This window comes from Stegodyphus dumicola, chromosome X2 (assembly GCF_044657685.1).
Source record: "Stegodyphus dumicola isolate Sdum_Otavi_A_Nest chromosome X2, ASM4465768v1".
NCBI classification, from domain to species: Eukaryota; Metazoa; Arthropoda; class Arachnida; order Araneae; family Eresidae; genus Stegodyphus; species Stegodyphus dumicola.
In genome coordinates this window covers 147,874,653-147,897,975 of record NC_140781.1, presented here as the reverse complement: position 1 = coordinate 147,897,975, position 23,323 = coordinate 147,874,653, and the positions used below count along the sequence as shown (strand labels likewise).

General features: G+C 33.9%; 1 protein-coding gene across 2 annotated transcripts in view; it reads left to right on the top strand.

Moving 5' to 3' along the window:
• The window catches only part of krz (beta-arrestin protein kurtz), a 121,654-nt gene that overhangs the window by 55,667 nt on the left and 42,664 nt on the right, over positions 1–23,323 (top strand). The window lies entirely within an intron of this gene.

Genomic DNA, 23,323 nt, shown 5'->3' with positions numbered 1-23,323 from the left:
TGGAGTGTATATGGGTTTTCCCCAATACTGTATCAGTTCCCCTTAGTATTTTCTGTATAAAGGCATTTTGTAATCCCCAAGCGCTTTAATAGTTTTAAAACTGCATTGTTTGGGTGAAGCAGATCAAAGAAATTATGCAGTACAGAATCCAAGATCAGAAATTATCGGTACTTTGGTTATTTCAGATTTTAGATAATTAGTTTAAATTTACTAAGATGACATGAAAAAAATTATAAAATTAAAAATATGAAATAATGAAACATTTGTAGCCTTAAAGGAATCAAAATTTAGAGGGAATCAAAATAGGAAATAAAAGGAGGGCTCAATATTTATTAGTCTTTTTTATTAAGCATTTCTTTCAATGCAAGTTGTTTATGCCATTTTTTTTCCCTATTAATAATTTCTTTCATTTTATGGACACAGTTTCTTGTTCAGTTATAAAGTTCCATGGTTAAAGTCGTGTAACTGCTGTATCGAGAATTCCCAGTAAATTCTCATCTGTAATCTTTACATGTTCAACGACTTTTTTGTCATTTTCTTCAATATAGGTAGCAGTATTTTCTTGATTTAAAATCGTACTACAGATTTTACTGACCCATTAGTTGATTTATGATAGGACATTGTCATCGCAATGCAAAACTTGTATTATATCATCATCATTATCACTTCTATGCATTTTTTCTCAAATTCTATTTGCAAATTTTTGCCTTTTGCTTATGAAATCTTTCAAATTCATGTCTATCCTCATCATGAAATATGGTAGCTAGCCATGAATTATGCCAAGCATTTTTAAAAATATGTGCAGCCATGACTTATCATGACTTTGTAGCAGTGTTGCCAAAACGTTTTCAGTAAAGAAAGCACCATGAGAAAAATTGAAAATTCACAAAAAGTAGTTTGTGATGTTAGAGAGGATGTGTTTTTTTATGACATCATAGGTTCATAAGCTCATGTGATCATCATAAAGTCATCCTACGAGGGTTCCATTGGTTACAGATCGTAATTTGATTCTTGGTTGTTACATATGTTAGTTTTTATGAAATTCTTAAATTGCTAATTTTCCATTGTTTAAATTGCCATGTTTTCTTTTAGCTTATTCTCAGTTAGTTTATTTTTGGTTGATTTTGTTCATATTTGCTTTTAGGTGCTCTCTCATATTTGGAATGTTAACATTCCATATATGTACTAGTTCTTTTTAATTAGCAGTTCAATTTTTTATTTATTGTTTCTTGCTTTATTGTAATTGTTAATGCTGATAAAATTCTTTTCTGATCAAATCATATCCTGATTGCATATTAAAAAGCTATCTTCTTTCACTTTTAAATTTACTTTTATTATTATTTAGAAAACTGATATTACTTTGATTCTTAAGTTATTTCAGTTGTTTAGTTCTTAACAATATCAGAATGAATTTTAAATTTATAGCATTCAGGTCACAAACCGACATGTGACCACTTTAGAACCGGAGCAAAACTGATTTAACCCCTTCGCGCCGACTGTCACTTCTACGTGCCAGCAACGAACGCACTCACTTCCCAGCCGACACGCAGGAGTGCCAGAGCATTTTCCCGTTCACTACCGACTGTCACGTATTTGTGCCAGCGTCCTGGAACGTTTTTCAAACTATAATTTCTGCCACAAGATGGCACTGTATGTCCATATGGTTTCAGATACATGTACATTAGACCTTCTACTCGAAATGAGAGAAGCATGACTCACATACACGTGTTTTGAATTATATAAACAAAAGGGGAAATAAATGTTTCTGAATGGCGTGATTTATGACGTCTCTTTAAATCGCACTTTATTCGCACGTGGTAGTTGTTTATTTAAGTAGAGAAGTTTTATTTGCGCTAAAGCGTTGGGTATTTCAGTTTGCAGTTCAGTTTTTAGAAAATACTTAGATCTTGTTAGACGTGAATTCTTTCTGTTTTTACTGTTGCAATGTCGAAGCGTCGAAAATGTTTAACAGAGCATGAAATAGCAGAAATGATGTAAAATATTTCAGATATTGATTCTGAAATTCTAATATTCTGATATTGATTCTGAAAGATTAACTGAAAGACATTTTCCAAAACTTTGTTCAGAAGAGACTGATAAGAAAATGAGACGACGATGCTTCGTTTGTTCACATTCCCGGAAAAATCCTCCAAAACGGCAAATGAATTATTACGAGTGCAAGGAATGTAACGTAGGACTGTGTGTAGATCCCTGTTTTCAAATTTTTCATACGAAAAGAGAATTTTTAGTAATATATTTAGTTTTTCGATGTATAATGTTAAAAGTCATAAAATGGTGAGTAATGAAAATAAAATGTGTAAAATAGAAACAAGAAATAAGGTAATTTAACAAGAATTTAACAAGAATAACATTTAAACAAGAAATAAGGTAATTAAAGTATATAGTATAAAAAATCTATAAAGCATAAGCCGTTTAAATACTCTATAGAGCATTATTAAACAATGCGTTGATACTTCGGAAATTTCATGGATTTAGGCTTAGTTGCAAAAAAGCCCCAGGCCCTGGACAGACGCTCGCGTAAGACACTGCCGGCCTCCGTGATAAGCGCGCGTTTGCGTTACCCGGCTCGAAGGGGTTAAAAACAAAACATATACACAATATTTCCAATATTAGTATTAAAATGTGTAAAACATTATTTTACACTCATTTTGCAATATTTTTTCTTTTATTTTTATTATTTTTATGGCGTTGGCTTATCTATCATTAATACAACACAGTCTATAATCCATGAGTTCAAAGAAAAATTTTTAAATTGCCCTTTCCACAAAAGTGAAGGTGCTTAGATACAATTTTTATGACTACTTTAGTATTCATTTAACAGCTTTTACTAGAAGACGACTTGTGTGTTGCAAACAGTGTGATATTAATCTTAAAACGTTTCAAATAAAATAATGACTAACAGTTAATCCTAAAATAATAATTGAAAATTTAGACTAAAATTAAATTATTTAGGCAATTTTGGAATTCATTCCTCAAGTTTTTATAAAAATAGTTTTATAATTAGTAATGAAATCTTATCTCTTGGAAACAGTTATTCTGTCTGTGCTTATTTCATATTGTTTGGCAGTAGTTTTTAATTTCATTCTGAATTCCGTAAAATTGATGATACTGATGATAGCTTTTACGATTAGCGTCTTTCAGTTCAAGAATTATTCTCAGAATCTAGATTTCATGGTTTTTCCAGATGTCATTGATCATGGCATATCATCTCTTTCGTTGCTATTTTCCGCAATTCTTTCATAATCAGTTCTTCAGTTCATTTCATAACACTTTCATAATCAGTGTTCTTGTATCTTATGCTAGTGTTTTTGTGATGGCAGATCTAAAAATGAATCCTCATAACTTCCATCTCTGAACTTTAATTATCGTTTGAAACATTTTGTTCAACACTGTTGAGATACAGAAGATTTATGCATTTATTTTTTCCAGCATATATTTCATGTTTTTCAATGTGGAATTTTAAGGCCCTCTTAATCTGACCGATGTGTATTGAACCACATTGGCAAGGAATACTGTATATGGCCCAGGAGGTCATATCTGGAATTGGTTCTTCGAGTGTGGAGCTGCAAATTTTATTGATAGGAGGGGAAAAAAAAAAAAAAAAAAAAAGAGACACAAAAGTTAAATGTTTGTAAAGTGGTTGCAGTTTTATATTTAATAAAGGGAAGGAAAAGAACTACAACAGAATTTTTAAAATCTTCTAAAACAAGAGAGTGCTTTTTATTATATTGAGATGAGAATTTTAAATTGCTTGCTCAATACTCGGTGGGAAACCTATCAATAAAAAGTGCTCTTTAATAGTTTAATTTTTGATCAAGAACTAATTTGGAGGAACAAACTTGGATTGCTTGGAACTCGGGGGGGGGGGGGAGAGCTAACTTCTGTTTAGTCAGAAGACGGGGGAATTCTAACTTCAATTATAGTTTGAAATTTCTCTGAGGCTTTTTCTATGTAAAAGCCACACTTTTTAAAAACTGTTTTTAAGTGATTTTAAGAGCGTAGCTCCCTGCATTGACTATAATATGCATAGCCTCTAGCAAAAATAAAAACACATATCTCTTTTGAAGTGCATGCCAAAATTCAATTCTATTCATTATTTTCTGAACATCCTTTCTGATATGACATTTGGAAGCTTTTATAATGCCCTAAAGTTAAAGATTAAATCTTAGAAGTTGTATTTGCAGAAAGAAACACTAATATTTTTCTGAAAGAGATGTGTGTGCTGTACAGTTATTTTTCGTTTTTCACTTTGCTATCGTATTGCAAAAGAAAAACAGTAAAAATACTATTTGTTATTTACGAGTTCTTTTAGTTATAGTAGGTCAGAATTAAATTCTTGACTCCTTTCAAACATCAAGGTTTACTGCTTTCATCAGTTTGTAACCAGAACTGTTCTTTATTGCTGTGTCTAAATTACAGATTAATAAAACAGTAACTTATTCTTCTAGTTTCTTCAATGAACTGCAGTTTCACTTTTAAATATTAATGTGTTTGTTAGTAATATTCTGTAACGCTGAATTTTGGCAGTATTATAAATTTTGAGTGGCTTGTATTCATTTAGTAGGTCAAGTAAAATGTTTTTTACCCAATTACCCATTGCATGATTATCTACTTTTTTTCTTCTCACCATGTAGTTTCTGATGAACAATGTTGGATTTCACTTTTTCTAACTTATGAGCCATATTCAATTGATATAAAAAAATTCTCTAGCATTTAACAAATTAATAAAAAGCTGTAGAAATAGAAACATTCTTATAGTTTAAGACTATTTCAGAAAAGCAATGTCAATGTTAGGATTTTCTGCCTTTTTTGCAGTTCTTTGAGACATTTGCAATTTTTATTAGTTTTTCATTAATTATAATTCCTTGTTTAGGTCAGTTGCACAATGCTGTTTGGGAAGTTTCCAGCTTAAATGTAGTTTTTTTCTGGTTGCAGTTACCAAGAACATTAAATTTGTCTAACAATTTATCTTTTTCGTTCAGGTTTAAGTCTTTTCGCTTGGCATTTCGACATGCTACAGGTTTAAACACACAACAACAACAAATTTTTTAAAGAAAAGTTTGTTCCAGTGTTATTCAGTTTTCAAAATTTACATTTCTGGCCAGCAGAAAGATTGCCCATTCTTGATTCGATCTTCTGCTTCATGATTAAAAGCGTGACCAATGCTTTCATTGCTTTTTCTTTTCTGCAGTTACCACTTCCTTTCTATTGAGAGACTCTTAATGTACGGTAAGGTTTAGAAGCATTTCGTGAACTTTTTCATAACTTTGTGGACATAACCTATCTATCGTGAGAGAAGGATCGTAAAGGTAAAAACCTTTAAACATGGGATATGGAAGTTGCACTTTCACCTCCTTTCAGCTATTAATCAAAAAGAACCCCTCACTCATTTACAATATGTCTAAAAAATTGTTTTTGTTAATCTCAAAATAAGGAAATTCTGCTGCTTTTAAGTCCGATGCAAAGAACTCTTAAAACAGTGTCTCTCAGGTACAGGGACTGTAGTTGGGAAAATTTCGATCAAATCTGTTTTATTGAAGCACTATATTCCTGAATGATAAAGCTACAGTCCATGATACATTAAATGGGTGAACTACAAATAGCTCCGATAGGTACAAGTAGAATATTCTGGACTGAAGAATCAGTCTATTGCCAAACTGAATTTGTTAGGTGATTGTTATGAGTTTAATAAATGGCAGTTTTTTTACTGATTGATATGTGTTTGTTATTGTTCCTGGCAATCTGAATGTAATAAGTGGCTAATTTTATTAACCTGTGAGTTTAATAAGTGATGGGTACTATATATATATATATATATATATATATATTATATATGCATATATAGTACCTACCACTATATATATACGTATATAGTACTTACCACTATATACAGGGTGACTGTAAATTGCTTTTACAAATTCAGAGAGGTGATAGTACCCAACCAGACGAGCAATAATTGCTATAGAACATAGGGCCACATTCCACACTGAGAAGCAGAAAAGAGGAATATTAGAATTCCAACCTGAACTTAAACAGTGTTGGGAAAGCGAATGAACGAGACCAAAAGTTGTGCAGTCAGATTTATTGTTTAGTGAAAAATTGACAGAAAGTGCTAAAAATGCTGACCACGTGTGTCATTGCACAGTTGACATCGGAAGGAACGACTTGAGCACCCTCCCAAACATTCGTGGTGTGTTAATTTTGCCCCTGGCAACAACTTTTCTTGCCATGAGATCTTCAGCTGAGACCACAGGCGTTTCGTACACTAAAGATTTCATCTGCCCCCAGAAGAAAAAGTCCAGTGGGTTAAGGTTTAAGCTGTGAGGCCAAGCCACATGTCCACCACATTCGATCCATCTATGTGGCATTGAAAAAATTACAGACCATGACGGAAAAATATGCTGGAACTTTCGTGCATAAACCAAATGTCTCTCTGAATGAGGAGCGGAACAGCCTTCAATAAACTGGGAACTACTTGCTCGAAGAAGAAACGGTATGTTACGATGGTCAGGCATGATGTAAGGGCCTGACAGGTGATCACCTAGGATACTTGTCCTAATACGTGAAGCGATGATGTAGTTCTTTCAAGGACACAGTTTGCTCTGATTGCCAATTAAGAGCAAAATGCTGCTTCTTCTCAGCATAAATTTGTGTACGGTTAATTCTTGATAGTCATAGGAGATAGGTAGTCTCCTTGTCCTTGCTCGATGTGCCTCTACTTTCCTTTTTTTCTGCCTCAGAGTGGAATGCGACCCGATGTTCTATGGTAATTATTGCTCTTCTAGATGGGTACTATTACCCCTCTTAATTTGTAAAAGCAATTTAGAATCACCCTGTATATATAATGATTTAAGAATGCAGTCAAGACAACACAAATAATTGCAATCATAACCGATGGTTATAGATGGTGCTTGCGTAGATAGTTCAAGTTAAAGAAGAAACTTGCAGATGTTGAATACCATGCAGGTAACAAGACACATAATTTTATTACTTGATTAATAGTTTCTTATGACACATTTTCTCCTTTTTACATTACTGTGGATGTGACAAGCATACCACTATTCTGTATACACTTCTTACATTCTTAAACAAGAGAAAATACAAGAAAGATGAAACATGAGCTAGCTATGCAAGAGCAAGTAGGAAAAGCAAGATTGCATTTTAGCAAAATCTGTATATAAGATTGGAATCTTTTATTTAAATTTTGAAGTGATTGGCCAAGAGCTCTACTCAGTGTAAATGACATAATGGAGGTAACCTTTTCTTTTTTTTTTTTTTTTTCAATGGCACAGTTTAGAGGAAGTTATAATTGTTTTTAGAGTAGAGAGGGGAAGTACCCAAATTGAAATGAGTAATTTAAAGTTCATTTTTTTTTTAATCTTTCATATTCCTTCCTTCAAAGAGAAAAAGGCTTGACGATAGAAAAGTCTTCTTAGAAAAAAAAAAGGGGGGGGTCATTAGAACATTAGCAAATGAAGAGAAATCTTATCAGTGAGAAAGAAAATGATTTGCTTCAAAGATATAGCCTTTAAATTTCACTATGCTCTATCATTTTGGCTGTCAACTTTTTCATATCCAAGGATATAAAATGAAGCATAAAATGTCCTATCAAAATATTATAACAAAAATAGTATGTGATATGTAAATTGAATGTATAGTCCAATTTTTGAAAAGATTGATCTTTATATTCTTTAAAGATATAAGAGGATTTTTAAAGCTCTTGAAGAGTTTTCTCCAAATATTATTAAAATTTGAAGTCCTAAGTTTGTCACAAAATAATTAAAACATGCAGAGTTCTTGCTTAAATATAATAATGTAAATTTGACAGTCCTTTTCTTGAAAGTCTTTTGAAAAACTTTTGTTGTTAGTATAAAATCAAAGTATTTGTATTACATATTCATGAGATGCTGTTAAAATTTATTATCACTTACTCATTATAAAACAAAACGTGTTTTTAATGTAAAGTAATGTAAAGTGCACTTTAGAAATTAATAAACAGAAAACTAAAAATACAATACAGTAATAAATGAAACTTTGATGGAAAAAGGGCAGACACTTTTCAAGCAAATCAGAGTAACTACTTGGTGATGGCTGTGGGATGCTTAAACACAATAATAGCTCATAAGAACATCCATTCCTTGTACAAGGTAACTGGCTTTTAGCAATTTATAAAGATTTCTAAGTTTCTCTTCTTGATTTATAGCCAAACACCTTCAAATTATGTACTTAAAATAAAAAAAAAATTAATTTACAAAAATTCAAATTCAACTTGAATAACTTGTATATTCAAGTTACATTTTAAAAATTTGTGAATAAAACTTTACATTACCCTACAATGATATCAAAAATAATTTTAATGTATGTAGTTTGTGTGTGGTAGCATTTTGTGCTAAAACGATGGCTAGAAGAATGGGACTGGTGCAACACTCAGCCAGTTCATGGCCATAAAAAATTAAATTTTAGTATTAGGAGTATGCCTAGGAGCACAACAAGTGTGTGCCATCACTGCTTGTATCCTCTCTAAGGAGAGGATGCAAGGATCAATACACATAGTATAATTCTCATGTCAGAATACAGTAAAAGTATAGTTTCCTCCTTTAAGAATCTGATACTTTGGCCAGATTGCAAAATGGTGGTTTATAGTTTTCCGCTTCCAGTCTCCGGAAGATATGCATAACAAATTTTGAGTGGAAAATTTCTGGGAAGAAGGAAAAGTTAACATACAAAAGGAGCCAAATTCAAAAAAGTCAAATTTGCGAGTAAATTAGGGTTTAGAATATTCATCAGGTTAGAAAGGCATGTCCGGGTTACAAATACTTTTAAAGGTTTGAAGAAATTTCACAAAAAAAAAAAAAAAAAAAAAAAAAAAAAAAAAAAAAATTGAAAATGAAATTAATTAGTTTTTAATAGCAACAGATATTTTACTATTTGTAACAGTTAATTTAAATTTGTTTGCTGGGTTAAAAGGTGCGAGTTTAGTAGAATGGACAATTTCTGAATTCTGTTTAGTAAGAGAATTTGGTTTATATATTTCAAAAGTAACTTATTATTTACTTTTATTCTTAGAAATATTGTTTTAAAATTTTATAAAGGCATCGAAAAGGAGAACATTTTCTGGTGGTAGGATATTTAAATTCCTCCTAAATCACCTAGTTTAAAATGGAAATCATATCTACCGTAAATTAATTACATTACACTAATTGTCAGACTTTTTCTGAGTTATTTTCTTAGCTTCTTCAGCTGTTGGATACAGATTTTGATTTTCGACTAAAGGGTCTTATGGTAATTTTTTGTACATTAAATAAGATGGTGGGAATTTTGTTGCACAGTGTGATGTGTTGTTGTACTATTCAGTAACCTGCAGTAAGAGTTTTGTCCATGCAATATTACCTTGATAAGAATTTAATTTACATTTTAATCTGTTTATAATAGTTTGATGAACTCTTTTTACTTGACCATTAGTTTCTGGTCTATTAGCAGTCGTCAACAATTGTGTAACATTATGGTTTTTCAAAAAATGCTTAAATTGTGAAGAAATAAAGGCTCTTAAAATTTTCTTTGGGACCTAAATTTGAATAGTTTTCCTTTCAGTATTCAAGTTTTAGAAGCAAATATGCATATACTATAATGGGTAGCAAATGTGAATATGCTTTTTAGTAGAATTGTAAAAATTCAAATTAATAACAGTTCAAAAGGTTCACTTACAAACAAACAAAAGGTTCACCATGTTTGCTTGAGACCAAATTTCTTTTCTTTACTTGTCGTATTAAACTGACATACTTCACAGTGTCGACATTAATTTCTAATATCTTGTACTATTTCTGCTGAACAGTGTTGAGGAGATAATATATGTAGCATTGAGGATATAACATGACCAAATTCAATTCGAGTTTTTTCAAATAATTTAGTAGAAGGAGATATTGGTATTAGTTTTATACATTCATTGTTTCATTAAAGTTAATACATTATTAATTTTCGTATACTTAGGTATACAAACATTATTGAGATTTTGATCTCTAATTTTTTCTAATGATAATAAATTAGTTTGTACATGCAAATGTTGACATATAAGACTTCTAGTAAACATATCAGCTTCATCATTAGTAGAAACTTTCTTATATTTTATTGATGCTCAAGCAAAGTTTAAAGTTTGAAAAAAATTAAACATTTAGCAGTAGTAGCAATAAAAAGCTCCCTGAGATATCATGTTGTGCAGACACTGAAGACAACAAAAGGTTTTGAACTTAACCAATTTATTAAAAATATAATAAAGAATAAAAACACAGAAAATAAATTTCAACAATATCAGAGTCTTAGGAAAAATATAATATAACCATCATTCTTCAAATAATATTTTTACCTGGTCTCCAAAACACTGGCATTCAATACAAACAAAAATGTCCTAAATATTAATTATGCGGCCTAAAAATGAAGTTGGCTACACATTCAAAACGTCCATGATCAATGGTTGAGAAAACACCTGAAAATTTAAATGAAGTTCTTGAAAGCACTTAAAACTGGCCTAACTCCGTTTGCACGAGGAATCGCCGCTCACGTATTTTAAATGCCGCCTTCATTGAAGAACATGGATGCCGCCCACGGCAATCACTCACATGGTAGCCTATGGAACCAATTAACTTTATTCTGGAACAACCATCTTATGGATATGAACCAAGGAACTCATTCTGAAACAATCATCCCGCGGACAGGCACCAAGGAACTTCATTCACCGGACTGCATGCATCCTTCTGATGGGGCTGGAAACCGCTCACTCAAGTGCCAGGAAAGCAGGAACTAGAAGGGGGCTAGAAGGGCTGAGCCAGAGCGACGCGAGATACTTATAGCAGAAGTAGGCATGACGTCATCTCACGGCAACCAATCAGCTATTGGCACGAATCGGCTTTTCAGATGACGTAACATCACTTTCGTTTTTGCATCTCAATTAGGCTGAAACAGTCCGTTCTCAATGCAAACAGTGGCAGTAAGAAAAAGTAGAAGTAACTAATATATTACATTAAAATAAGAACTAAACTAAATAAACATTTCAAGGAGGAGAGATGATGCAGTAAAAGGTTTACAATAAGCTATATTTTCCATCAAATGCCCCCCCCCACATCATCATCTCCGACCTGAAATAAAAACCGAATGCCGGTATCTTTAAAAAATTCAAAACAAGAATAAATAAATATCACAATTTCATCAATTCAGAAATTTTTAAGATTTCCTATGGGAACATCTTAACCCATTATTCAAAAATTTTACCATAGCAAGAAAGTCCAACATGTTACAAAACAATACAAAGACATATATATGATCACACACTCAATACTTTTACCCAGGGCCCTGGTCACTCATACAACATTCTACATTATACAGTTTTACATTTACCTAATATCCATCATAATATGACTTATAACATATTTTTCAAATTTCAACAAAACTCTTAACTTAAATACACACAAAAACAAATTTCATAAGAAAATTGTTCCACAAAATCTTATCAGGTTATGCTTAGTCAGCGGTTTTGTTATGGGATCAGCCAGATTATCTTTACTTGGAACATATTTTAAATCAAAAATTTCCCTGTTCAATAGATCACGAATGAAAAATAGTTTCACATTTATATGTTTTGTCCTTGAGTTTTCAATGGGTGAGTTTGTAAAACATATAGCAGCCATGTTATCAGCAAACAATATTGGCCTCGAAACATAGTTACTTGCAATCTTAAACTGAATGCATTCATCCAAGATGTTTTTAGACCAAACTAATTCTTTTGCTGATTCAGTCATGGAGATAAATTCAGCCTCCATAGTAGACAAACTCACTCCCCTTTCTTTAAATGTACGCCAAGATACAGGTGATTCTCCCAACAAAGCTATTTGTCCACCAATAGACACCATATCATGCCTGCTTGAAGCAAAATCCGAATCTGAATATATATTAAGCTTCAGTTCCATGCATACCAGTTTAAGTTTGTAATGTCTGGTATTGGAAACATATCCTAAAAGTTTAAATAATCCTTTCCAGTGAAACTTACCAGGATTGCTTTGGAACTGAGAAAATATATTAACAGCATAAGCTATATCCGGACGAGTATGATTGCAAAAAACGAGAGACATCCCAAAACATTTCTATAAGGATAATTCATCATTTCAGTCATTTCTTCTTGTGTACTGGGACTTTGAGACTTTGAGTATTTCACACCTTTAACTATTGGAAGGGAAGTAATTTGTATTTTAAAAGACTTGAATCGATCAACTATGTCTTCTATATATAATTGCTGATGAATCAAAACACTATTGTTCTCATATTCAAATTCCACACCCAAAAGCTTTCTTGTTTTACCCAAAATTTTCAAATCAAAATGTGAATTCAGGACTTTTAATATCCTTTTAGCCTGAACTTCACTTTTTCCAAACACAACAATATCATCAACGTAAACCAACAGAATGACAAAATCTTTAAAACAATAGACACAATTACACTACTAAAACTTGATAAACCCTAGGATACATAGTGTTCTATCCAACTCGTAGTACCATAATCGCCCACTCTGATGCAGACCATACAAGGCTCTATCTAAACGACACACGAAAGTTTCTTTATCTTGCTCTACAAAATCCTGAGGTTGGGACATGTAAATTTCCTCAGATAAAGGAGCGTAGAGATAGGCACTTTTTACATCGCACTGTATATTTGCCCATCTAAGGTGTGCAACTAAGAGAGAGAAAAAGAGCCTTATTACTGAAAAGTTGACTACAGGCGAGTAGGTTTCATCATAGGTATCGTACTTAATTTGCCGATAACCCTGAGCCACTAAACGAGCTAAACAATGTTTCCAAATTCATCACGTTTAATGTTGAAAATCCACCTGCAACCTAGTGGAGTCTTGTCTTTAGGAAGTGGAACAAGATGCCATACCTTATGTTTTTGCATATTGGCCATTTCCTCTTCCATTGCCTCTATTCATTTATGCTTTTCTGTGGATTTCATTGCCTGGTTATAAGTGTTTGGAATTGAAACCCCTAGTCGGCTATCTTGGGTATATGACGTTGAAGGAGTGCCAGTTGCGTCGATTTCACCACTATAAGTATTGCTTCCCTTGAAATCAAACAAGGTAGGATCATACTGAATATTATGCTCAGTGCAATACCTTTCTACATCATTTAATGATCGTAGTCTTTGATTAGACCCCCTCTCAAAATAGTACACATCCGTACGAGTCTGGCCTTGGAACAGGTTTACGAAGCCAAGTTACCTGTCTCAATGTAGATTGAGTGTCAGTGCTAGGTATAGAAGAGGGTACACTTGTATCGATTCTTTCCTGTATTTCAGGAAAATAGCCAACTGGAGTATCAGTAGATTGGAACTCGACCCTCTCTTCAGATTCCAAATCAGGAAGGGTGCCCAGTGCAGCTCCACTGCCACTTCTCTGCATTCCAGTTGACTCTTTAAAAGTAGCATTTAGGGTTTCTACTACCTTTTGCTCATTTTCCAACCAAATCTTGTACCCTTTTGTTCATACACTGTATCCAATCAATCGGCCCTTCGTTGCCTTTGGATCAAGCTTAGAATTTCTTTTAGCCTTAGGAATTCCCAGGTAGGCAATCGTTCCAAATGCCTTAAGGTGACGCACTGATGGTTTCTGCTTAGTATACAATTCGAATGGGGTTCTATCTTGGCCCTTATGACAAATTCTATTAAATGAATATGCAAAATACATTACTGCATCTGACCAAAATTCAGAACTCATTCCACTATCGTGTAAGATTGCACGTACATTATTTAGAGCTGTCTGATTAAATCTCTCACAAACTCCATTCTGTTCTGGAGTGTAGACATCTGTAAATTCGTGCTTTACACCATTTTTATTACAATACGACCTGAATTGTTCATTGTCGTATTCTCGTCCATTGTCAGTTCTAAAATATTTCAACTTAAGGTTCAGAGATCCTTCAGCACGTGCTATATGCCTTTCAAATACTTCAAACACCTGACTTTTCTCTACAATGGGGTACACTACCACATAACGAGAATATTCGTCAATAAAGGAAACAAAATAACGTTCACTATTCCTACCTGGAATGTTAATAGGTCCCCATACATCAGAAAAAACCCTTTCAAGCGGTCTCTTCACTTGAATACCTTCTAAAGGTCTATAGGAGATTCGACTTTACTTATTGATTTGACAGTGTTCACAAAATAAATTAGGTGAGTGCTTTAACACAGGAAGACCTCGAACTGAATGTCTCTTACTAGTCCTGACAATAGCACCATAATTTATATGACCAAACCGACCATGCCATAATTCACTATTATTATGCTGAACTGTGGATGCCTCAAATTTTACAGATTTGCCCCCCTTTTTGACTATTTTCGGGAATACATGATAGTTACTTCCTATCAATTTAGCTTTGTACAAAGTTTCATTTTCATCATCAGTAACTTTAATTTGCCCATTTTTACCATAAAATCTTGCTCCATTGATATCCACCCTAGGTCCAGATATTAAATTTCATCTGAGTTCAGGTGAGTATAACACATCTTTAAGCAAAATAACCGTATCCCCAAATTTCATTTTAACAGTACCCTTCCCATGGATTGGAAAAGTTACCCCATCAATAGCTACTAGCATATTCTCATTTTTCACAGGAGAAAAAGTATCAAACAATTCACGATTTTTACAAAAATGATGAGATGCTGCCGTATCAAATATCCAACTATCATCATTTTCCTCCAAATTGTTAACATTAGCTTGAGCTATAAAATGGGACTGAGCATGGGAATTATTTTTACCTTTACTCAACTTGGGTTTATTCTTACTCTTAGGAGATGTTTTTTTTACTACCAGATACAGCTGAGGAAACAGAAAAAGCAGGTGAGGGTGATCTGGAAAAATTACCTCTCATTCTACGGTATTTTTGAATATGACCTAGACGGCCACATTTATAACACTTGAGCCCTTTAATCTGCTTAAATTTGTGTTCACAGTTAGTACTTTGGACTTCTATAGTCTTATTAGAATTTTTCCTATCTATCTCTCTTAAACCAAGACGCGTTTCCTCTGCTAGTATTTCAAGTTCAACATTTTTAAATATGAACTTTTCATCTGGCCACCTCAAAACATTCTGAACTACTTGATCAAATTTATCTGGAAGGAACCTAAGAAACTGGAAACATATATATAAGTCTCTTACAGCCTGATTAATATCAGCTAATTGTTCAGTTACGCGTTTTAATCTCGAAGAAAAGAAACTAATACTTTCATTTGGCTTAATTTTACAATTTAAGAACTCTAAAAACAGGGACATATGTCTAGACCGATAATCTGGCTGGAAGTATTTGGCAAGCGTATTCCATGCCACTACCGGGTCATCAATTTCACATATCAAGTTTCTATAGTCAGGGCTTACATTCATATAAATTAAAGATAATGCCAATCGACTTCTATTTTGATAGTTGGCAATAATTTCTTTTGTAATACCCTTAACATCATTTAAATCAGGACATTTTTCAATACCTTTAACCAAAAGCCATGCAATTTTTTCATTTAAAAAAAATTTCATATCTTTGGACCATGTAAAGTAATTACATGCCTCGAGTTTAGCAATATTATGCATGACACTAACAGTAGCGATATTTGAATTTTAACAAAAACCGCCCCCAATCACTTAAGTCCTAAATTAACTTTAAACTTCAAAAGTCTGCACTAAAAATAACTCAGGGGCTGGTGGCCCATAACCAAAATGATGCTCAAGCAAAGTTTAAAGTTTGAAAAAAATTAAATATTTAGCAGTAGTAGCAATAAAAGCTCCCTGAGATATCATGTTGTGCAGACATTGAAGACAATAAAAGGTTTTGAACTTAACCAATTTATTAACAATATAATAAAGAATAAAAACACAGAAAATAAATTTCAACAATATCAGAGTCTTAGGAAAAATATAATATAACCCTCATTCATCAAAAAATATTTTTACCTGGTCTCCAAAACACTGGCATTCAATACAAACAAAAATGTCCTAAATATTAATTATGAAGCCTAAAAATGAAGTTCGCTACACATTCAAAACGTCCATGATCAATGGGTGAGAAAACACCCGAAAATTTAAATGAAGTTCTTGAAAGCACTTAAAACCGGCCTAACTCCGTTTGCACGAGGAATCGCCGCTCACGTATTTTAAACGCCGCCTTCATTGAAGAACATGGATGCCGCCCACGGCAATCACTCACACGGTAGTCTCTGGAACCAATTAACTTTATTCTGGAACAACCATCTTATGGATATGAACCAAGGAACTCATTCCGAAACAATCATCCCGCGGACAGGCACCAAGAAACTTCATTCACCGGACTGCATGCATCCTTCTGATGGGGCTGGAAACCGCTCACTCAAGTGCCAAGAAAGCAGGAACTAGAAGGGCTGAGCCAGAGCGACGCGAGATACTTATAACAGAAGTACGCATGATGTCATCTCACGGCAACCAATCAGCTATTGGCACGAATCGGCTTTTCAGATGACGTAACATCACTTTCGTTTTTGCATTTCAATTAGGCTGAAACAGTCCGTTCTCAATGCAAACAGTGGCAGTAAGAAAAAGAAGTAGAAGTAACTAATATATTACATTAAAATAAGAACTAAACTAAACAAACATTTCAAGGAGGAGAGATGATGCAGTAAAAGGTTTACAGTAAGCTATATTTTCCAACATTTATTTCAAAATTATACAGTCAAAAGTCGTTAATCCGGACCTCAAAGCTACAATTGCTTTGCAGATCCTTTGGCAGCTCCAGCATTGGAACTTCTATTTGACATAATTGAAAGTTCAAGCTTACTTTTATAAAATTGCTCTAATAGTCTGCGAAAAATAATAAGTCGGATCCAATTCAAAGATTAAGGAACAACGCAATCTGCAGCATTAACTGAAATAGATAATTAGATAATTTTAACTTAGCTTATACCGTCCGTTATACATTAAACACGCATGCGTAAACGTATTATGCGCATGCGTAAAGGTACTGAAATAGATAATTAGATAATTTTAGCTTAGCTTATACCGTCCATTATACATTAAACATTAACCATTATACATTAAACACGCATGCGTAAACGTATTATGCGTACCTTTACGCATGCGCATAATACGTTTACGCATGTGTGTTTAATGTATAACGGACGGTATAAGCTAAGCTAAAATTATCTAATTATCTATTTCAGTTAATGCTGCAGATTGCATTGTTCCTTAATCTTTGAATTGGATCCGACTTATTATTTTTCGCAGACTATTAGAGCATGATGCCTCCCCAAACGAGAACACCGCCACCTCCATACCTGTCCCTTTCAATGATGTGCGAGGGATGATTGCGGCTTCCCCGCTCTCTCCAGATGAGTATGCGATGAGAATCGCTACTCAGACTGAATCTGCTCTCATCTGTAAAGAGTACTCGTCCCCATTCATTGTCTCTCCAATTCCAGTGTTCCCGGCACCACAGAGAACGAACGCCTTCTCCGATGGGCAGGCGTTAGAGGTACACACCGTACAGGGCGTCGTGCAAACAGACCACCACCGTGCAGTCTTCTGGCCACTGTAAAACGCGATATCGGTCGCCTGTGTCGTGTGTCTAGCGATTTCTCCCGCTGTCTGCCGCCTGTTTCTTCTGGCTTGTAAGGCAATATACCGGTTATCTGCGGGTGTGGTTCCTCGTGGACGACCACTACTAAACCCCCGGATAGCTGTTCCTGTAGTTTGAAATTGTCTCCAAAGTCGTGAAACGATGCTGTGAGCAATTCCGAACTCTGCAGCCACACTTGTCACACTGCGGCCTTCCTCCAACTTCCCAACGATTCGACCTCGGGTAAAAGCATCCAGATGTCGTCTAACAGATTGATTATTCGCCATTTCTCGCTGAGGCAGCATCTCGATGTGATTTTAACTGCTATACGACGTGTAATCTCTTTGCCAGAAATACTGATCTTACACCGACAACATGCTTTATACTACTTAGACACTCCCCCAATTACGTCTACCTGCATATCTGCGCATGTGCTACCGTGCATCACCTTACTTAATCTGCTGATTGGTCTTTCTGTCTGCTCTGCCTCATCGTTCAGCTGATATGCTAATTTTTCGACTTCGTCCTTAATTTTTGCACACCAGTGTATTTGCTGATAATTTATTTCTCTTTGTTTGTTGGGTGAAACCGTGGACTTGCTTCATTTGCCAACTTGCACTGCACTTGGATTTCATGACTTTTAATTCTGACAGCATTATCAAGTCTAAATTTTATTGGGCTGCCAGAAGTTTCATAGCAGATATCCACTACAGATTGATATAGCAGGGTTGCCACGCTGCCTGGAAAACCGGAAAAAGTCAGGGAGAAGTCAGGAAATTTCATACAACGATCCCACCAAAAAAGGCGAGCTTTGCGCCGACGTCGGAAGAGATCACTTTTTGGGCGAATTGTGTATCACGTGAATGTAATTCGGGCAGCTGGCATAGAGCCAATTTTCGCAGTTCCAATTTGATTGTCTTTTTAGAAAGGCAAAGCAAGTTTCCCGCAACTTTTGGTTTCCAGTAACCTCGAGAATCGCATGTGCAGTGCATGAACTAAAGAAAGTACCTGTTCTCGTATAAAACAAAATGGGTTTAATCCTAGTATACGGTCCCGTGAAGGTTAGAATTAAAAAAATATGTATTGTAAAGAAGGAAAACCTCTCTGCAACAGACGTGGCTTGGTTCCATCATAGCGGGAAACAGCTGTGCATGCGCGATATATCTGTCACAAAACCTCGAAACCGGTGTCGAAGTTCGAAGGTCACGTTATCAAAAGTTCATAAAATGCATATCGTTTAAAATGTCTTTAAACTCTAAAGGAAAAGAAAACATTTTTTCGCGCAAGTAAATTAATTCATGAATTAGTTATTTTGAGGGGGGGAATAAACGTTTTTTCTTGGATTTTTCGCAATAATTTAAAAACGGATTTTCGTAGTTTTCTTTTTTGTCAAAGAATGTTTCTTAATGCGTGTTTCTCAATTTCCTGTACACATCGCGGAGAGAGAAATTCTGGCAGTTGCATCGTCAAATGTCTTGCCAAATTTTCCCTCCGCTTTTTACATAGACGTTCTTTGGTCAGAATAATCTTACATATGGTACAGCGGGATTTGGCGACATGATTGATGAGCAGTAAACGGGTCATTTTGTTCTTGGCGACAATTTTCAAAACCATGCGAAGGCCGTATCGTATAATAGGATTTTACCGCAAAATCTTTTTTTTTTTTTTTTTTTTTTCTTTTCTTTTTAATAAATACCTTGTCATTTTGCAGTAAAATAAAAAAAATAGTAATCAATCATCTAGGATAACCATATATAACTATATTCGCTAAAATATCGTTGATTATTCTAATTAAATTTTTAAGTAATTATCTTTATTTTTATGTTATTCATATTATTTAGTGTTGCTTCTTCCCTCTAAATTTATTTATCATTAGTAAATAATATTTCCAAATTTCAGGAAATTTTCTCTGCCATAATCCTGAAATTAATTCTAGCAGTATGATGACATCACGAAATTTAATGCACATATTTTTTCCTTATGTATGCTGCGAAATAAATATAAAATACCTCAATTTAGTAAAAAAATATCATTAAATAGATTTCTTTCTTTCGTTTAGCTGCAGAATGTCTGCAAAAAAAGCCTTATTTTATTCCAGATTGGGCAGATTCTAATTTCAATCTTCAGTGGAGAAAACAACTCCTATTATAATTATATTTGTGTTTTCAAGTGTTAAGGTGCCTTTTAAGAATACACCTCACACAAATTAAATTTACATAAAATCTAACCTAACTTTTAGTATTGCATTGTGATTTATAAGAACCGGATTAGCCTGGTGTTGAACTGGGGATGATCATGAGTTATAATTAAATAAAACCAATTTATATATAGTTGTTATCCAATTTATATATCTTAAATTTTATTAAGTTTTTTAAGCGGAAAAGTAAACAAAATTATCAAACAAAGTGTACCAAGAATAATTAAGAATAAATGTCCTCTGGGTTTTATTGAATAATTAAGTGAATTTGCTACACAGTACAAGTAATACCATAATTAATTTACCTCTCAGCACAGCCAACGTACATTACGCGGATAGACTGGAATTTTCTCGAAACATACCTGGAAAACCTGGAAAAGTCAGGGAATTTCATTCTCCTCTTTGAGTGGCAACCCTGATATGGGGGGATTTTTTTTAAAAAAAAGCAATAGAAGATAACAGCAAAATGGTGAGATATGAGCTAGCCAGGCAAGAGTGAGTAGCAAAAATGATGGTACATTACAGCAAGGCTTATATTGATTGGCCAAGAGCTCTAAGAAATGCAGATGACACAATGCAACTTTAATTTTTCAGTGGAACAGTTTAGAAAAAGTTATCACTATTTTTAAAAGAGAGAGGGGAAGTACGGAAATCAATATGAGTACTGAAATTAAGTTTCATATTTTTTATATATATCTATATATGTAATCCTTTTTTTTATTAAGTTGTATAAGTCACCTAATCTTATGTTAGTAGTTTGGAAAAGAAAAGAAATACTGACATTAATACTAAATGAATAAGTAAATGTAATTTTTAGAACTTAATATTAAATTTTTGAATGGACTTTTAATGATATTTTGGGATTTACCAAGTGTATGGCTCTATGGCTGCATTTAACAAATGTATCACAATCTTTCAGCAGTTTATCCTTTTCTTTCAGGCTTAAAACCATTTTATTTAGGCGTTTTTTACAAGTTGTGCACGTAGCAAAGAAAAATGTTTCGTCTAGTGATTTCAAATCCATAATTTCCTGTTTTAGCCAGCTGCATGATTGCACTTTGTAAATTTGATCTGTCACTTAATGGTTATTATAGGAGTAATAAATGCTCTGCTTTCTTTTTTCTTTTGCCTGCAGTGGCCACTCCCCTCATCCCGCCAAAGATTGATAATGTGCGATAATGCAATGAATCATTTCATGATGTTTTCTGATCAACATCCTGCATACTTAATGTGTGTATGCATGTCTGTCCTCTGTCAGCTGGTGTTCGGAAAAGGGCACAAGTGTTCGCTTAAGCACCCATTCTTTAATGCTGGGAACATTCATTCATTTCTAATCAAAGAACTTGTTTCCACTGCCTCTAAGTTCTAGTTTAGAGAGGAAGATCTGAAATCAGTGTGTGACAGGAACTAAGAAAGAATACCCAACATCCCAGGTTCTAACTACACTTGCTTAAATTTCTCCTCAGTTTTATTGAAGCATAACTTAACTGAAAGATAAATGAATAAACTAAAAGCAACTTTATCAGCCAGAAACAGTTTATTCTGGATCTGAGCAATCAAACTTTCGCCAGTTTGAGTTTTATAAGTGCTGGGGATGAGTTTCATAAACGTCGGTTTTTCTATTGATTAGCATGTATTAATTTTTGTTCTTGAAAATTTGAAGGCAGTATGTGGCTGAATTTATTACCAGGTGAATTTAATAAGCAGCTGGCACTGTACTTACAAATGGCCATTACTTGAAGATCAACTTAACAGTTATAAAAATAGTATTTAGTTCTCTATCAGAAACAAAACTTTTAGTTAAAATGTGCTCATGGTGAAAATTAAAATTCAAATGAGAGTTTCAATTACTGCTTGTGGTTACCAAAAATGTGTTTATTGCAATGACTACTTGAAATTTATGTGTATAGAAGCACTGATTTATTTTAACTCTAAGGTCAAGATTAAAAATTCTTTGTTCTCAAACATGTGCAATATCTTTAAGTTGTAAATTTGTAATGCGAGCTGTCTTTGTGTGCATCTGCTGCAGTGCATAACTGGAATGCAAGATCAGCTCGTTGATGACCATCAAAAGGTTAATGGTAATGCTTGCACTCATATTAAAATGTTGAAATATTTAGGAAATGAACCTGAGCATGATATAAGATGTTTACTTAGAATAATCAATTATGTTATAGTGTGCAAGGCCGCCTTGAGTTGCTAAAAACTTTTTGAATTAGCCAGAATGAAAAAACTCAACAAGCATAATATAAAAAGTTTGAATGAAGTTGATTATGGTTCTTGGAGATTTTTAATGTTATGTATTTATATAAATATATATATTTTATTCAGAATCCCCCCCTTGTCTACAGATTACCTAAAAGAAACATTTAAGATTAAAAGCTCAAACTTTTCACATTTATTTTAATACGAGGGCTATCCAGAAAGTAGATTACGTTTTGGAATAAAAAAATAAACAAAGTATAGGAAACAAATTTTATTATATACAGATGAAAGCCACACTCAAATACTACTTTTCTACATAGTCACCATACAAATTAAGGCATTTATCGTAGTGATGTACGAGCTTGGAAATTCCTTCGTCGAAAAATTCGGCCGCCTGCGCCTTCAACCACTTCGTTACCTCTTCTTGCCTTCCATCTTGCACAAAACTTGTGGTAACCAAGCTTTTCGCTGATGATTTCGTGCAACAAACTTCGCGAAATTTGTGGAAAACTCAAAGAAAGTTCCGTTATTGTGAAATTTCGATTTTCACGGACTTTAGCATCGACTTTTTCGAGAAGTTCGGCTGTCACTATGCTGGGTCTCCCACTTCGATCTTCGTCGTGAACATTGGTTCGGCCATTTTGAAATCTTATGACCCACTGATGCACTCCACCTTCAGTGATAATGTTGTCCCCATACACTTCACGAAGCTGCCGATAGATTTTTATCGGTTTACAGTTTTTTGCAGTCAGAAACCTTATTACTGAGCGCACCTCGCAGCTCGCGGGATTTTCAATTAACGCAGACATTTCAAACCGTCACAGTATCTGAACGGAGCACAGCACGAACCTCTCACTAGCACGGCTAGATGCAGACTGAGCTGCGCAACGCTCTGACCCCAAGATGGCCGCGCTAGCCTCGCCCCTAGCGGACACAGACGAAAACGTAATCTACTTCCTGGATGGCCCTCGTATATTCCCTTTATTAAGTTAATCGTCAAAATTTTCATGATTTTTGAAAGTTTTTTTATAAAAAGTAGTTTTACTTCTTTTAAGACGAAAAACTAAAGTCCTTCTTATTCTTGTTAAATGGCATATTTTCTATAACTTTTAACAAATTTTGCAGACAGGCTGTTTTTTTAAAAACTGTATTCCCTCCCTCCTCCCCAAAATATTTTAAATGAAAAATTTCATTTTTCTATTATGTTTCTCAATTAATACTTGTGTTGTTATTCATATAAGCTATAATGTGTGCATTTTTCAAAGTGTACTGAGTATCTTAGCCATA